Source organism: Podarcis bocagei (genome assembly GCF_964188305.1).
Source record: "Podarcis bocagei genome assembly, chromosome: 2".
NCBI classification, from domain to species: Eukaryota; Metazoa; Chordata; class Lepidosauria; order Squamata; family Lacertidae; genus Podarcis; species Podarcis bocagei.
In genome coordinates, this window is record NC_138126.1 from 45,692,338 (window position 1) to 45,706,960 (window position 14,623).

General features: G+C 45.9%; 1 long non-coding RNA gene across 1 annotated transcript; it reads right to left on the reverse strand.

Moving 5' to 3' along the window:
• Window positions 1–7,747: 7,747 nt before the first annotated feature.
• LOC308581769 lies at window positions 7,748–14,255 on the reverse strand. Its single transcript, XR_014005272.1, has 3 exons — window positions 13,494–14,255; window positions 11,398–11,669; window positions 7,748–8,654 (listed from the first exon to the last, which is right to left on the reverse strand). It is a non-coding gene; the product is annotated as an uncharacterized lncRNA (long non-coding RNA).
• Window positions 14,256–14,623: the final 368 nt, after the last annotated feature.

Consider the following 14,623-nt stretch of genomic DNA (forward strand, 5'->3'; position numbering starts at 1 on the left):
TAAGGTAAATACCTTTCCTGCCGCCCCACATTGTTATGAGAGGAGACAGACATAAGGACCCAGTTGATATTACCTTTTTTTTTTTTTGCTTTCTCCTTCACCCCTACCCTGTAATCAAGTAGCACTGTTGTCCCTGGTAGGGGGAGGGAAGCAGCCCCAAGATGCTTTAATATCACACTCACATCTCCTCTGTTTACCAAGAGATGGCAGCTCTCTTCTTAATATGAGCCCTTGTCAAGGAAAGCCCACAGCTAATCTTGCCATTCCACTTACACTGCCTGCAAAGCCTCAATTCCATTTTTCATAAAGGTTTGTATGAACAAATCTCTTCCCATTAATCCCATACCTCCCTTCAGATTCTGCACATGCATCTCTGCATAAAGCAGCCTTTTCTTCCTCTTGCAGTTAAAAGATTTAGGGATAACAGAAACCTCTTGAACACAGGACATTGTGCTTGAATATATGTGTATATAATACACAAATACATAAAAACGAGCCTATCAGGAATGGCACCACAGAGGGATCCAGTGGACTGTGGAATGTATTGTTTAATAAAAGGGATGTACTCCTACAAGTTGGTTGAAAATGCTTGGCTTAGAGCCCTTATAAGCAATGTGAACTCACTCTGATAATATCTTCTGTTTGAGTGCTGCTACTAACCAAAGAAAAACAGCCTGAGGGCATATAATCATTTAAGATTGGATATACTAAGAACTATGCCACTGCAATGTGACAAAATCAGATCAGCATGCAGCAACATTACACTGGCATAGGACCACAGAACAGCCCTTCCTATATCAGATAGCAACCTTAGCTTCACCAGGCTTTTTAAGAATTTGCATATGAAAAGAAATACAATTAAACTACCATCACACAAAAGTACTGCACCTTACATTGTCCTTAATTCAATTCGGCAACATTTGTCTACCAATACTAGTCCAATACTCAGTTGGAAACTGTGAGGACACAGAGGCAATTGCCCCTCTCCACATTTTCAGCCCTGAGTTCTTCAGGTTCCGTTATTAAACAATTGTTTTAACAGTTATTAAAATAACTTGTTTGTTTGTCTACCTAGGATCAGACATTACATGTTTATGGATCTTGTGCCCGAAGTTCTCGAACATTTTGCAAAGAGGAACCACTAAAAGTTCTCCAGGATTTGCCAGGCTTGCCTTCTTTTTTACATCTTGAAGGCAAGGGAAAGTCATAGCTCAGTGGCAGAGCACATGTGTTTTGTGTAAACAACCCAAGGTTCAATATCCAGCTTCTCCAGGCAGAGCTGGGAAAAGACTCCTGTCTTATACTATCTATAAGCATTCCAAAGTTGTGTTCTTATCACACGTCACCCAATACCCACAATCCATGAGAAGAGCTTTACTGGGTCAGGTTATTATTTTTTAATATAATTTTTATTTATTTTCCATTTAATATTATACATTCACATCATCTTTATCCACTATACCGCCTTGGCTCTTAGAGCCTATTGACTTCCTTCCCTCCTGCCTCATGGCTTTCTGTCAGGGAACTGCCATCGGAAGGACAGGAGGTGGAAGGGCTCACGCAGGTTGGGAGAGACTCAGCAGCTGAAGAGGGAACCAGCAGGGGGAGAGGAGGGGCTCCGAGGGAAAGTGAGCAGGAGGGATGGCTCAGAGACACTTCCAGCGAGGACAGTGGGGAGGTTTCAGGACCTCCTATAGGGACACCCACTCCTCGCCGGAAACTGTCACGCCGAGAGTCCAGAAGACGCGTTTCCATTAAGGAGCTTTTATGTTGGAAACGATTCCGAAAGCAACCACTGCCAGCGACTGACGGAGCCATGCTTAAGGCGCTCCGTCACAGACAGAGTTTTGCAGGCTTGACCAAACTCTGAGGGACTAGGATTTTACGCACAAGCAGCTCATCATCCCATCACAGCATTCCGACAGTCTTTGAAAGCAGCTTGTGCAGGGGAAAGCATCATGAGCAACCCAGCCGGAACCGGAGAAGCAGGAGGAGCTGGAGCGGGTCCAAGCCTGGAAGAAAGGTACAGGATGTTGGAGGTCCAGCTAGCGCTGCAGACGGCGAGGCTCGAGGAGAGGAGGGCTCAAGATGCAGAAAAGGGAAAAACCACCCCGCTCGCCAGAAAGGTGCCAGGATTGGTGCAGAAGTTTGGGGAGGAGCCCAGGAACTATCATGCCTTTAGGACAGAGATGCAATATGCCCTTAATCTGCAGTTTGATGACTTTCCAGACGAGGAATCGCGGGTGGCATTTGTGATTGGACATCTCGAAGGGGGGGCGAAAGACTGGGTTAGGCCCATGATGGCAGCGAATAATGACATCCTAAAGGACACGATGAAGTTCTTTCGTGCCATGGACCTGATGTTTTCCAGCGATATTGAGCAGGGAGTGGTACGCAAACAGTTAATGGCTTGTAAACAGGGGAGCTGATCCGTCCGTGAGTACTGGACTGAGTTTACCGTGTTGATCCATAAATTGGGGTGGGATCTATCGGTGGAACCCATACAAATGCTTTTTGAAGAAGGGCTTTCTTCGGCTGTGAAAGACGAACTTTCCCGGGCGCCCAGGGCGGAGTCTATGGACCAGCTGACCAAATCCGCGCTGACCATAGGAGCACGCCAGGAGGCGAGAGCCTTGGAGAGGCGGGAAGGGAAGGGGGAACGTTGGAGGGAGTTTCACATTCCAGAGATTCCAGAGCCACCTTTCCCGCCAGGAGAGCCGATGGACATTGGAACAGCTCGCGCGCGCGCAGTTTCAAAGCCCAGTGAAGGGGGAAAGAAGGAGGGGAAAGGCGCCAAGAAATGTTATCTCTGCCAACAGCCAGGTCACTTTGCCAGAGTCTGCCCCCAAAGAAAGGAATGGCAAGGGATGGCGGGAGCTGTTGGGGAGAGAGAGGAAGAGCGCCAGCAGCAAGTAAAAGCCAACGCCTGGCTGCCACCGTCGGGGCACAGCAGCCAGGCCAAAGGGCAGTGAAAGTGCCCACGCCGGAACCTCCTAGACCCGCCCTAGTGATAGAGGTGTTGCTAGAGCTGCCAAACGGACACCCACTAAAGATAAAGGCGCTATTGGACTCAGGCAGCTCCTGTAATTTCATGAGCAATGAGTTTGCAGCTGAACACCAGATACAGACTATCCCTTTGAGCAACCCTTTGCAGGTGACCACGATCGATGGGAGGGAGCTGTTGGGAGGAGAAGTCAGCCAACAGACCGTCCCAATGATAATGAGGGTGGCAAGGCACACTGAGCTGATAGCGTTCAACGTGGCCACCTTGGGAGGAGCTCCCATTATTTTGGGGATGAGCTGGCTAGCGTTACATGATCCGCTAGTAGGCTGGCATCAGAGAGTGGTCTCCTTTGGGTCAGCACATTGTCTAGAGCACTGCAAAGAGGGGAAAGCGCTGGAAGGGGCCAAGGCCACTCTAGCAGGGACGGAAGTAGCGGACAAGGGGAAGGTGCCCCAACAATACGCCGACCTGAGCAACGTCTTCAGCGAAAGGGAAGCTGACAAACTACCCCCGCATAGACCCTTTGACTGTCAAATCAATTTACTCCCTGGGGCTCAACTCCCAGTAGGCAAGCTGTACGCCATGTCAGACAGGGAGATGCAGGAGTTGAGGAAGTTCATTGACAAAAATCTGAAGAGGGGTTTTATCCGAGAGTCCAGAGCGGTGGGTGGCAGCCCAGTGTTTTTTGTGGATTAAAAAAACACGGACAAACCGAGACTTGTGGTGGACTTTAGGGCCTTAAATGCAGTGTCAGAACCAGTGGCTTTCCCTATGCCCAGAATTGATGACATCTTGACTAGGGTCAGGAAGGGAAAGATTTTTACCAAACTGGACCTGAGGGGGGCGTACAACCTGATACGAATGAGGAAAGGGGATGAATGGAAAACCACCATGTTCACCCCTTTGGGGGCATTCGAATATCTCGTTATGCCTTTCGGTCTACAAGCAGGCTCTGCGTGTTTTCAATCGTTTATGAACCACGTCCTGGGACCTTTGCTTTACAAGAATTGCGTGGCATTCTTAGATGACGTGTTGGTATATTCAGAGAATGAGGAGCAGCATGTAAGAGACGTCAGGGAAGTGTTGGGCAAACTGCAAGCGAATCAACTGTGGGTGAAACTGGAGAAGTGTCAGTTTCATACCAAGGAGGTGGAATTCCTGGGGTACCGCTTGTCAGACAAGGGATTGGCCATGGATCCAGGCAAGGTCCAAGCGGTGCTGGAATGGAAGACACCGAAAACGAAGAAGGATGTGCAGAGATTCCTAGGGTTTGGAAACTTCTCTCGGAAGTTCATCAGAAACTTTGCCCACTTGACGGCTCCCATTACTGACTGTCTCAGGAGTAAGAGGAAATTTGTTTGGACGGCGGAGGCGGAGCGAGCATTCGAGGAACTGAAAAGGGCGTTCGCTTCTGAAGAACAGCTCCTGCATGTGGATTTACAAAAACCGATGAGAGTAGAGACGGACGCATCAGACCAGGCGGTAGGGGCGGTGCTTCTGCAGCCTGGGAAGGAGAAGTCGGAGTGGAGACCGTGTGCCTTTTTCTCGCGAAAGCTGAACAAATCCGAGAGGAACTACACGGTGTATGACCGAGAACTACTCGCCATTCACGAAGCGTTCCGAAGATGGAGGCACCTATTAATTGGCGCACAACATAAGGTGCAAGTGTGCACTGACCACAAGAACCTAGAGTATTGGAGAACGGCACGAGTACTCAACCAACGGCAAGTGAGATGGGCCCAGGAGTTCTCCAAATTCCACTTTTAAATTTGTTACGTGCCAGGCCCAGAGAACGTTAGGGCGGATGCTCTCTCACGTAAACCTGAATATTTGGAGGGGGAGGGAGCACCCGAAGAGAGACATGTCATCCCAGAGGACCGCTGGGTGTGTGGGGCGGCATTGGTGGGGCAAAGAGAACTGGTAGAGGGGACGGAGAATGATGAATACGCCCAGGACAAACTCAGAGGTCTTAGGAGGGAGGGAGAGAAACCCGGAGGGTTTGAGGAAAGAAATGGGGCATTGTATTACAAGGGGGCACTGTATATACCCGAAGGAGAATTGAGGGGGAGAGTACTCAAGCAGTTGCACGACAGCCCCACAGCGGGGCATTTTGGGCAACACAAAACCATGTGGTTGGTCACCAGGGAATTTTGGTGGCCCAAGGTGAGGGAAGATGTACGGGAGTATGTAAGAGGGTGTGACCAATGCCAGCAAGCTAAAGGGGAGAGGCGGGCGCCGGCGGGGTTATTAGAACCATTACCCACACCAGAACGACCATGGGAGGCAGTGTCGATAGATTTTATGACTGATCTGCCGAAGTCCAAGGGGAAAACAGCCATCATGGTAGTAGTAGACCTATTAACAAAGATGTGCCACTTTGTAGCATGCTCGCATGCAGTCACGGCGGAAGAGACAGCGAAATTGTTTGTAGAGCACATTTTTAGGTTGCATGGCGCCCCCTTGAGGGTGGTCTCAGACAGAGAGAAACAATTTACGTCCAGGTTCTGGAGGAAGCTCATGAGCTTACTGCACGTAGAGGTCAATTTTTCGACTGCCCGGCACCCTGAAACCAATGGGCAGGCGGAAAGAGCGAACGGTATCCTCCAGCAATACCTGAGGTGTTATGTCAATGACAGAGAGAATGATTGGGTAGAGAAGTTGGCGTTGGCGGAATTTGCCTACAACAATGCGGAGAATGTGTCCACAGGGATGAGCCCCTTTTTGGCTAATTATGGGTGTCATCCCAGGGCATTTCCCAGGGGGGAAGGGGAGAGATGGAGCGTCCCGGCCGCCGGACAGTTTGTAGAAGAAATGGAAGCGATCCATCGTCAGCTCCAACTCAACTTAGAAAGGGCCAAGGAAGAATATAAGAGACAGGCAGACAAACACAGAAGGGAAGGTGAAACCATTAGGGTGGGGGATCAGGTGTGGCTGTCAACCCAAGGGTTGCCGTTCAAAGGGGGTTGTAAGAAATTAAGACCCAAAAGATTGGGTCCATTTGAGGTCATGCAACAGGTCAACCCAGTGGCTTTCAGGCTCCGGTTACCGAACCACATGAAATTGCACCCAGTATTCCACAGGTCGTTGCTGTCACCGTATAAGGGGGAACGAGAAGGGAGGTCCACACGGGGGCCAGCAATGGAAGAAAGGGAACACAGCAGCCATGTTGCGGAAATCATTGACTCCAGGTGGAAGGGGAATCAGGTGGAGTATTTGGTAACGTGGGAAGGGGAACCGGAGTCAGAAAACACCTGGGTAATGGCAGAGGATGTCAACGACGAGGTCTTAATAGAAACGTTCCATCAAAGGTTCCCAAGGAAACCTCAGCCTGTAGCGAGGTTCCGGAGGGAATACTTTGGCCCCACCGACGAGGAGGAGGAGTTGGAAGGATTCACGGATTCGGAGTTGGAAGGAGGGATAGACTCCGATGAGGAGGAGTACTTAGAGAGCAGGAACAGCAACCGGTGGAGGGAAATGTTCGAGACGTCGGAAGATGAAGGAGGTTCTTTCCGGGGTTTTGCCTCCTCACCGCCCATAGAGGAGGGAACGGGAGGGGGTGAAGGGGGCCCTGGAGGGGAGGTGGATGTCAGGGAACTGCCATCGGAAGGACAGGAGGTGGAAGGGCTCACGCAGGTTGGGAGAGACTCAGCAGCTGAAGAGGGAACCAGCAGGGGGAGAGGAGGGGCTCCGAGGGAAAGTGACACTTCCAGCGAGGACAGTGGGGAGGTTTCAGGACCTCCTATAGGGACACCCACTCCTCGCCGGAAACTGTCACGCCGAGAGTCCAGAAGACGCGTTTCCGTTAAGGAGCTTTTATGTTGGAAACGATTCCGAAAGCAACCACTGTCGGAATCTGCCAGCGACTGACGGAGCCATGCTTAAGGCGCTCCGTCACAGACAGAGTTTTGCAGGCTTGACCAAACTCTGAGGGACTAGGATTTTATGCACAAGCAGCTCATCATCCCATCACACTTTCAAAATTAACCTTTACTGGATCAGATTAATGCCCTTCTAGCAGAGTATTCTAATCCAGATGCTCTGGAAGCTCACACTCACAGCCAGGGCACAAAGGTAATGACTATCCCCTGATATGTATCTTCAGAGAATATGCAAACAAACTGCTGTGGCCAGCAGAGCATTCTCAGATCCACATTTGCATCTCTGTCACCATGATTTCCCGTATACATGTGCGCATACAGCCAACCCAACATTTCTGTGTTGTGCTGTGCAACTGTGGACTGGGGTTACTAGAACTCAAAGCATGAACACACTCTGCAGGGCAAAGATCAGAATCATAATGTTGAAGCAACTCTTGCCTCCAAAGCATAGTCCTAGTTTCCTACTGTTGAATCCTTACTCACCACATTGGATTCAGTCCTAAAGACTGCAGCATTTAAGAATGGTTCTGTTGTGTGACAGTATCAGTTTGTTATTTTTATACCCCAACAAAGCTACACCAATTATTCTCCTTCTGATACAAAATCTATAGTTGACCCGTAGTCTTGCTTGATGACGGATAGGATGGCAGGATGTGGCTAGAGCTGTTGTCTATTTATAAATGGACACTAAGTTGATATTTGTAAGATCCTGTATCATGAAAGTAACACGTAGAAGCTTTTAATATGGAAGTAACTGCAAGTGATTGGATTACAGGTGTGGATAGCCCTTGACTCAAGTATCACTGATGATCTTTCCAAAGATGAGCAATTCAGGCTCTAAACACACCAATATTTTATTTTTAACAGCCGATGAATTAATGAAGGTGATGCAAGAGAAAACCATTAAAAAAATTGAATTGCTTTAACAATAACTCAGATTTGTATCCACACAAACAGGCAGTATTACATACTTTGGTATCCTTTGAACATATACAATTTTCAGAATATGCTCAACAGTGCAGATCACTTATAAATTGATAAGATCCAATAAATAAAAGGCAAGGCTGTTATGGTAGGACCCACTGTTTCACAACAGTTTTCTAGAATCCTCCTGATCAGTACTGCTGACTGGATCTTCTGGACCCAAGACATGATCTGTATTCAGCATCCCTTTCCCCTGCAGAATGCAATCCTTGACCATACGACTAACATTATGGGATCCCCAACCCACAGTACATCTAATCAGCTGGGACATCAGATGCAGGGCCTCTGAAAAGCCCTACTGGCTGAAAAACTGAGCAGCAGTTTCTAAACTACACCCCCCCCCCAAAAAAAAGCTAGGAGCACAACATGGACACATGAATAAAACAGCTGGTTATAAAACTGGGAGCTTTGTCTGAGCTACAGGCAAGTAATTACTAGCAAGTCACAGCTGTGCCCGATCACATGAGCAGGTGAAAATGTGATTGTGATGGGGTGTGATCACACCCTCATCATGCCCCCCCCATTTTTCCCATGAGAATTTGCTCAATGCTACTCAAAAGTGGGATTATTTGCTCCAAGAAGAGTTGAGCAATTTGCCCTTGGGAGGCCTCTTTTTTAAAAAACACATACAAGCAGAACAGGGGTGGGGAGGGAAGCTAGCAAGGCTTTTTGTAGTCAAAAGACAAAGAGCAAGGACCGCTGTGAAAGGTGACAATGACATCTAAACAAATTGAGGGGACTTTCTGAAGAGACCTTCAGGACACCAAACAGCAATCCCTTTTCCAGATCTGAAAGACAAGGCAAAAGAAAACGATATTTTGCAGAAAGTGGATATTGGAGCAGGTCATCTTTACTATGATTCTGAATGGCTGGCCCGCATCACATCTAGATAAATGTCACGTAACTAAAAGCTTAAAACATTGCTTTCTGCAAAAAGGATTTTATTTCCAGTTGAGGATTTCACTACTATTCCCTCTCGCAGCTAATCCATTATAGTGCCCTTTCTCGTCCTCTCTTGTGTACAGGGCAGCCTGGCTTACACTCATGGCAGGAAAACGGCTAAACAGCATTTCTCTCCATCAAATGGGTATTGAAATTGGTCTCTTGTGCAGAGTTATTGGTTTCATGTTTGAGGCTGTAGCAGTAATATGCAGTGTTTATGGGAAGAGGCAATAACAGGAGAAGCTAAATGAGATGGAAGCAGTGCTCTACCTGAGTTCTGTATATGCTCTGTAAAGGGGATGGGGCAAAATTCAAAGCACAGCACAGAGGGCTTGAAGGGGACCCTTCCCCCAGTTGCACTTTTCTCCTTGAAGTTGCTTTGCACTCCCCATACCACATTTAATCAATCAATCTTCCTCCCTCTCAAGCACCAGTTACATGGACGCAGCAGTGAGTGACACCCATGTCTGCAGCCTCACATCTAGTTTGGTCCTCTGTGGTCCATTGAATAGAGAACTGAACTGTGCAGTGGGACCGCCAGGGTTCAAGCAGTAATCTGACAGCCATGTATTTGAGAGGTCAATTGTAAGTCAGAGTTTGCCAGGCAAACTCCACAGGAAGCCTATGCATTAAACATACTAGCCCCTTGTGAATGTATTCGCTTCTAGGAAAACATGGCTGGCGGATTGGACTTGCACTCTCCACATCCACATAACTGAGCTATAGAGGCCCTTAGACTGTTAGTAAACAAAGGATTTAAAGGTATGCTAAAGGACGTGACAGAGTTTTGCAGAATCGTGCAAGGTGTGAAGAAAGTGGACAGAGTTTTACACCCTCTCATAATATATTAGAACCAAGGCTCATCCAGTTAAGCTGAAAGGTGGGAGATTCAGGACAAACAACAAAGAAGTACTTCTGCACAGTCAATGGCATTGCTGCCTGACCTGAGCAATTAGGGCTCTTCTGTTCACATGAGGATAGGAACCATGTTTTCCTCAGGCCTGTGAACATTGTGGCCAATAAATAGGGGGCTGGGTGAGGTTTATCCAAAGGTCTATTGGGAGAAACATTTATGAGCTACTTCTTACTTCCTTTATGTAACTTCTGCTCTGGAATAATGGAGTTCAGAGGTCAGCTGCCTTTGAATAAGCTTGCTAAATCCACATTTGATGAAAATGGACTCAGTTCCCGCAAATATAATTATTAATCTTTTGTACCCTTCCTTCTGGCCTAAGACCTTGAGAGTAACTATGAATCTGCTATTTATGAAATCATCTTCTTTTGTTTGTCTGGATTCTGTTTCTCCAGCGCCCCTGCTTCAAATAAATATCTTATTTTAAGTAAGCAATATAGAGTTCTGCCTGGGCTGTTTCAAGTGTATTTTTGCCAAAGCTTTACGGTTGAGCCAGCAAAGGCAGCTGTATTATACAAGCTGAAGGTTCCCACTTTTTTGCAAGGAGATTATTCACTGGCAGCAAACAATGGTATTCATCAAAAACAAAATGACAGTTTTCACTATCAGTTTTGAGTCAGTATCACAATTGCTTGCAACTACGACAGGTGAAGTGTCCACATGGGCTTCCTTCCATGAAAACACGTTGTCAGCATTCTATTTAAATGCTTTCAACATACATTTGGAAAAGGCACCATATGGCCTTTCCGGGGGGGGGGGGGAGAGAGAAACAAAGTACAATTTGAGTTTCAGGTCCTATGCAGGAGATAACCCTAACTGAACTCAGAAGTGCTTACTTCTGAGTAGACATGCATAGGTTTGTGCTGTAAAAAGCAGAGAACATCATATGTGAGCTGATCACACACACTTTTTTCCTATGCACTAACTTTTTAGCAGTCATCTGGTCTGTCATGCACTTCACTGCTCTGTCACTACCATATGCCCAGCAAGCTCCTTTAAAAAAAAACTTTTAAAAAATTGCCTAACACAAGGTGGGAGGACAACTAAAAGTATGGTGACTGTATTCAAGAGTGAAAGCTTCAAAGAGATGAGGGGCCTACCCAAAAAAGTCAGCTCAAAGCAACAAAACAGGCATGCATATATATTAGCACTCAGTGTGATCACTGAAGAACTAGATGGATGAATGATTTGATTCAGCATAAGGTCCTACTCATATACACTCTATCCCAGAGTGGGCCCAGCTACAAAGGTAACCCAGAAGTGAACACTTTTACAAAGAACAGCAAATAATACTATTATTTATTAGATTGATGAGATGGGGCTTTACGAAGTACAGGACACATCCTAGCCCTTAGAAGCTCACAAACTAAACAGTATACTTGGAAAAACATAGTATGTGTTACTAACACGTAGTTTCTACATGTTAGTAACACATACTATGCAGCCAAAGAAATTAGGCACTCTTGCTTGGCCTTGTGAAAACGCTTGCCTGATGCTTCTAAACCAAGTAAGAGAAGAGATGCTCTGTGATTGGGAGGAAAGTGGGTGGGGAGAGCAAAACCAACCCTTATTTCTTTTACACCCTCGGAGAAAAAGCAAAAAACAGATTTCCATCATCTATGAAGAAACAGGCAGCTATTTCACAAACTGTACATCCAAAATGACAGCATCCTTACCTTCTCATTCCCTCCCACCCCCTTACTTGGAACCAGCCTCTTGGATCGACTACTGGATGATATGCCTGAATGGGCTGAGACAGTCTGAAAATCGAAGGCTTCCCCAGGGTGCCATTCCTGATGGAATTAGCAGCAGGAGCTGAAAGCTGCATGCAGATAACTTTTTCTTCTTCTTGAAGTGTGTGTAGTGGGGGGAGTGACTACAACGTTTGGATTTGAATAGGAGGGTGATTAGAATAACAGGTTATGCTCTGTCAGAAAGCCTGAGTGTCCTGCAATGTAAATAAATGAGAAATTAGCCTTTCAAGCCTTCTACACTATGAGATTTATGTACCATGGAGCTGGGGAAGATGATCACCAATAAGGCTTATGGTAAATATTTGAGTGTGCACACTAGGCAGTTAACTCTCCTGTATATAGGGAAAGACATCACAGGAGTTCATCCTACTTGGCAAAGAACTTAAAACACAATCCTGCTGCTCTTGAAGGACTTTGGCCTCAATTACCCATACTATAGAACTGATAACCATCGTGAAAGCACATCTTGCTCCTGAGCCCAAAATGCCTGTATTCAGACTGCCATCCTGAACTGCCTTGTCAGGGAGTGAGCGCCCTTGAACTCAACAGGAGTTACGTTTGACTAAACACGCCTAAGACTGTGCTGCAAATCCCCAGCTGCTTCCCCAAGCCCGGATTGATTGAGAAGACATGTCATGAGTAGCTTGGACTTGAGAAAAGGCAATTGGCAGGAAGGATAGGTGGACAAGGATGCTTGAGGAAAAGAGCAGGGGATGTTAAAAAAAAACAACACTAAAAACTGGAGCAATATGTGGGAAATGGAGAGGCTGGCCAGGACTTATGAGAGTTATTTTCTAAAACATGTAGAGGGCACTAGGTTGAAGTCTGCTGCAAACAACACTTAACTTAAATTGAGCTCCATGCTTCAGGTTTGCAGAGGCCCTTGAGCAAGCTGTCTTCAGTGAGCTGCACTCCTCCTTCTTTGCCACTGGCCATTTCTTTTCCCTCTCCCTCTGTGCATAATCTGTACCACAAGCCCCTAAGGAGGCGGGTGATGGGAGCAGAAGCCCCCATTAATTTTTCTTATCACTCCTCACTTGAAGAGGGCAGGTGAACAGGCAGCAAGGAGCAAGAGCCAGTCATAAGCGTCAGTAGCAAAGGCCTGGCTGGCATGTGGTCTTTGACCAGTGCCCGGTTATGCTAACCTTTGATGGGCTTTATGCTATTTGGGAGGGCATCGTTTAAGAGACATGGGATAAAGGGAGTGGGATAGTGTATATAGAGCCATGAAATGCACAATCTAAAAAAAAAGAAAAGTGATAGCCACATGAAGCTAAAAAAAAAGAGGAACCAAAAATAAAGTGCCACAGGGACAAGATGATGCATAAGGCTTAGAGACAAGAGGGGCTAGAGGAATGGAACAGAAGATAAAAGCCACAGGAATATTCTGGCAGTTATAGTTCCTTTTCTCACTGAAACATTGTGACCTGGTAATCTGATGAGACAACAAGGGCCAATAAGTAGTGTGTATTGATTTGAACCAGCTAGTTCTTTTTAACTGCAGAGTTTCAAGTTCCTGTTGCATTGCTCTATTGAATTTATAGATCTAAGTAAAGTTTCATTGTGTTTATTTGCAATAAATTCCACATAATTTGATTGCTATATTCCTAGTCAACTTCATTAAGATCTTGTGACCATCCTTAGTGGTCAATATAAGTCTGCTATCAAAGTTTCTGTGGTGAATAGAAACTTGTGCAGCAAAAGGCAGGTTGGTATAAGCAATTATATATTCCGGACTGTAAATGTTACCGTGTTCACTTTTGTTGGTTGGAAAAGAAAAATAGATATATAAAAAGAGAATTCCTGGATGCCTAGATCCAAGTTTTGGGCAAGTACTCTTTGGTGAGAGAACCCCAGCAGAGACTTAAAGTCTGGACATATGCAGCAAAGTAAAGTGTGGAAATATACAGGCAGCTAGACCTTTAAAATATCCCCTTCTAAGTTGCTTCTATAGTTCCTCTCTTACCTTAGCATAGAAAGAGACCAGACATTTGGTAAGTTAAAAATGGTTTACTTACAAACTCTTCAAAGGTCAGATTCATATGCTTTTCTGTACAACAGTAAGAAAATGGAGACAGTAAAACTCAGGTTCAAAAGTGATAAATGTTTCTAAATTATTTGTATGGAAACACAAAGATGGCTTGCTTAAGCCACACGGTCTGGGCTTGGATCAGCCAGCCCAAGCCTCCTTCCTGGTAGGATTCACATGGTGGAATGGGAGAACAAAGGCTTGATAACCCAAGGTAAGGGCTAGCTGAGTCTGGCAGGACATCTTACTCTATGGTCTTAACCCCATCATACATTTTAGTTATAAGAGGCAAGTATAATCCAAATGAAACAATACATTTTAAAAAGCATGGGGGAAGAGATCAGAGTATCAAGTATTGCTTTTTTTTTAATGAAAACTTCAAAAGAAGCTTTCAACTTAGTTTGGATTTTACATCTCACTCATATGCAGCACTAGGCTATTGGTTTAGTATTGATTTAGATTGCAGAATCTAGCTCCTGAATACCTAAACACACTTCCTGCACAATTTTTGCTTTTCTTGTCAGTCTCCCACCCAAGTGTTGGGCAGCCCCAAACCTGCTTAGCTTGTAAGATCAGACAAGCTCACAGCTTGAAATGCGATGGCAATTTTAAAAATGATTAAACTCACTGCAACCTATTACAGCTGTTCCAGGAAACAAGGATTCACCTTGAACAGCATCCAAAAGAAGAGCAAAACTCCCAACTTCACAAAATATAAACAATATTGAATACCCACAAGCCATATACAAACAGTGACTCTGATCCATAGCTGTCAACTTACAGATTTGAAAATAAGGGACCAGCAGCCTTGAAAATAAGGGACAAGCGGCCAAAATAAGGGACCTGCAGCCTCACCTGTTCCAGGCACTCCAGTCTTCCTGTCCTCCTGCAGTCTGGTCAAACTCATGCTGGTAGCTTCGAGAACACTGTCCAACCAACTTTGTAACCAGAGGTTCAACTGAATAGAATCTGAATCACATGCACCACAAGGCCTATGCAGCCTCAACTTAAGATGGCTCCCCGGCCTGGCTTTGCACTGCAAAGTTTGCAGCAGCACGTGCAACAAAATGGCATCCAGCCTTCAAAAAACCCCTCAGCTTACATTAACTAATCACACAC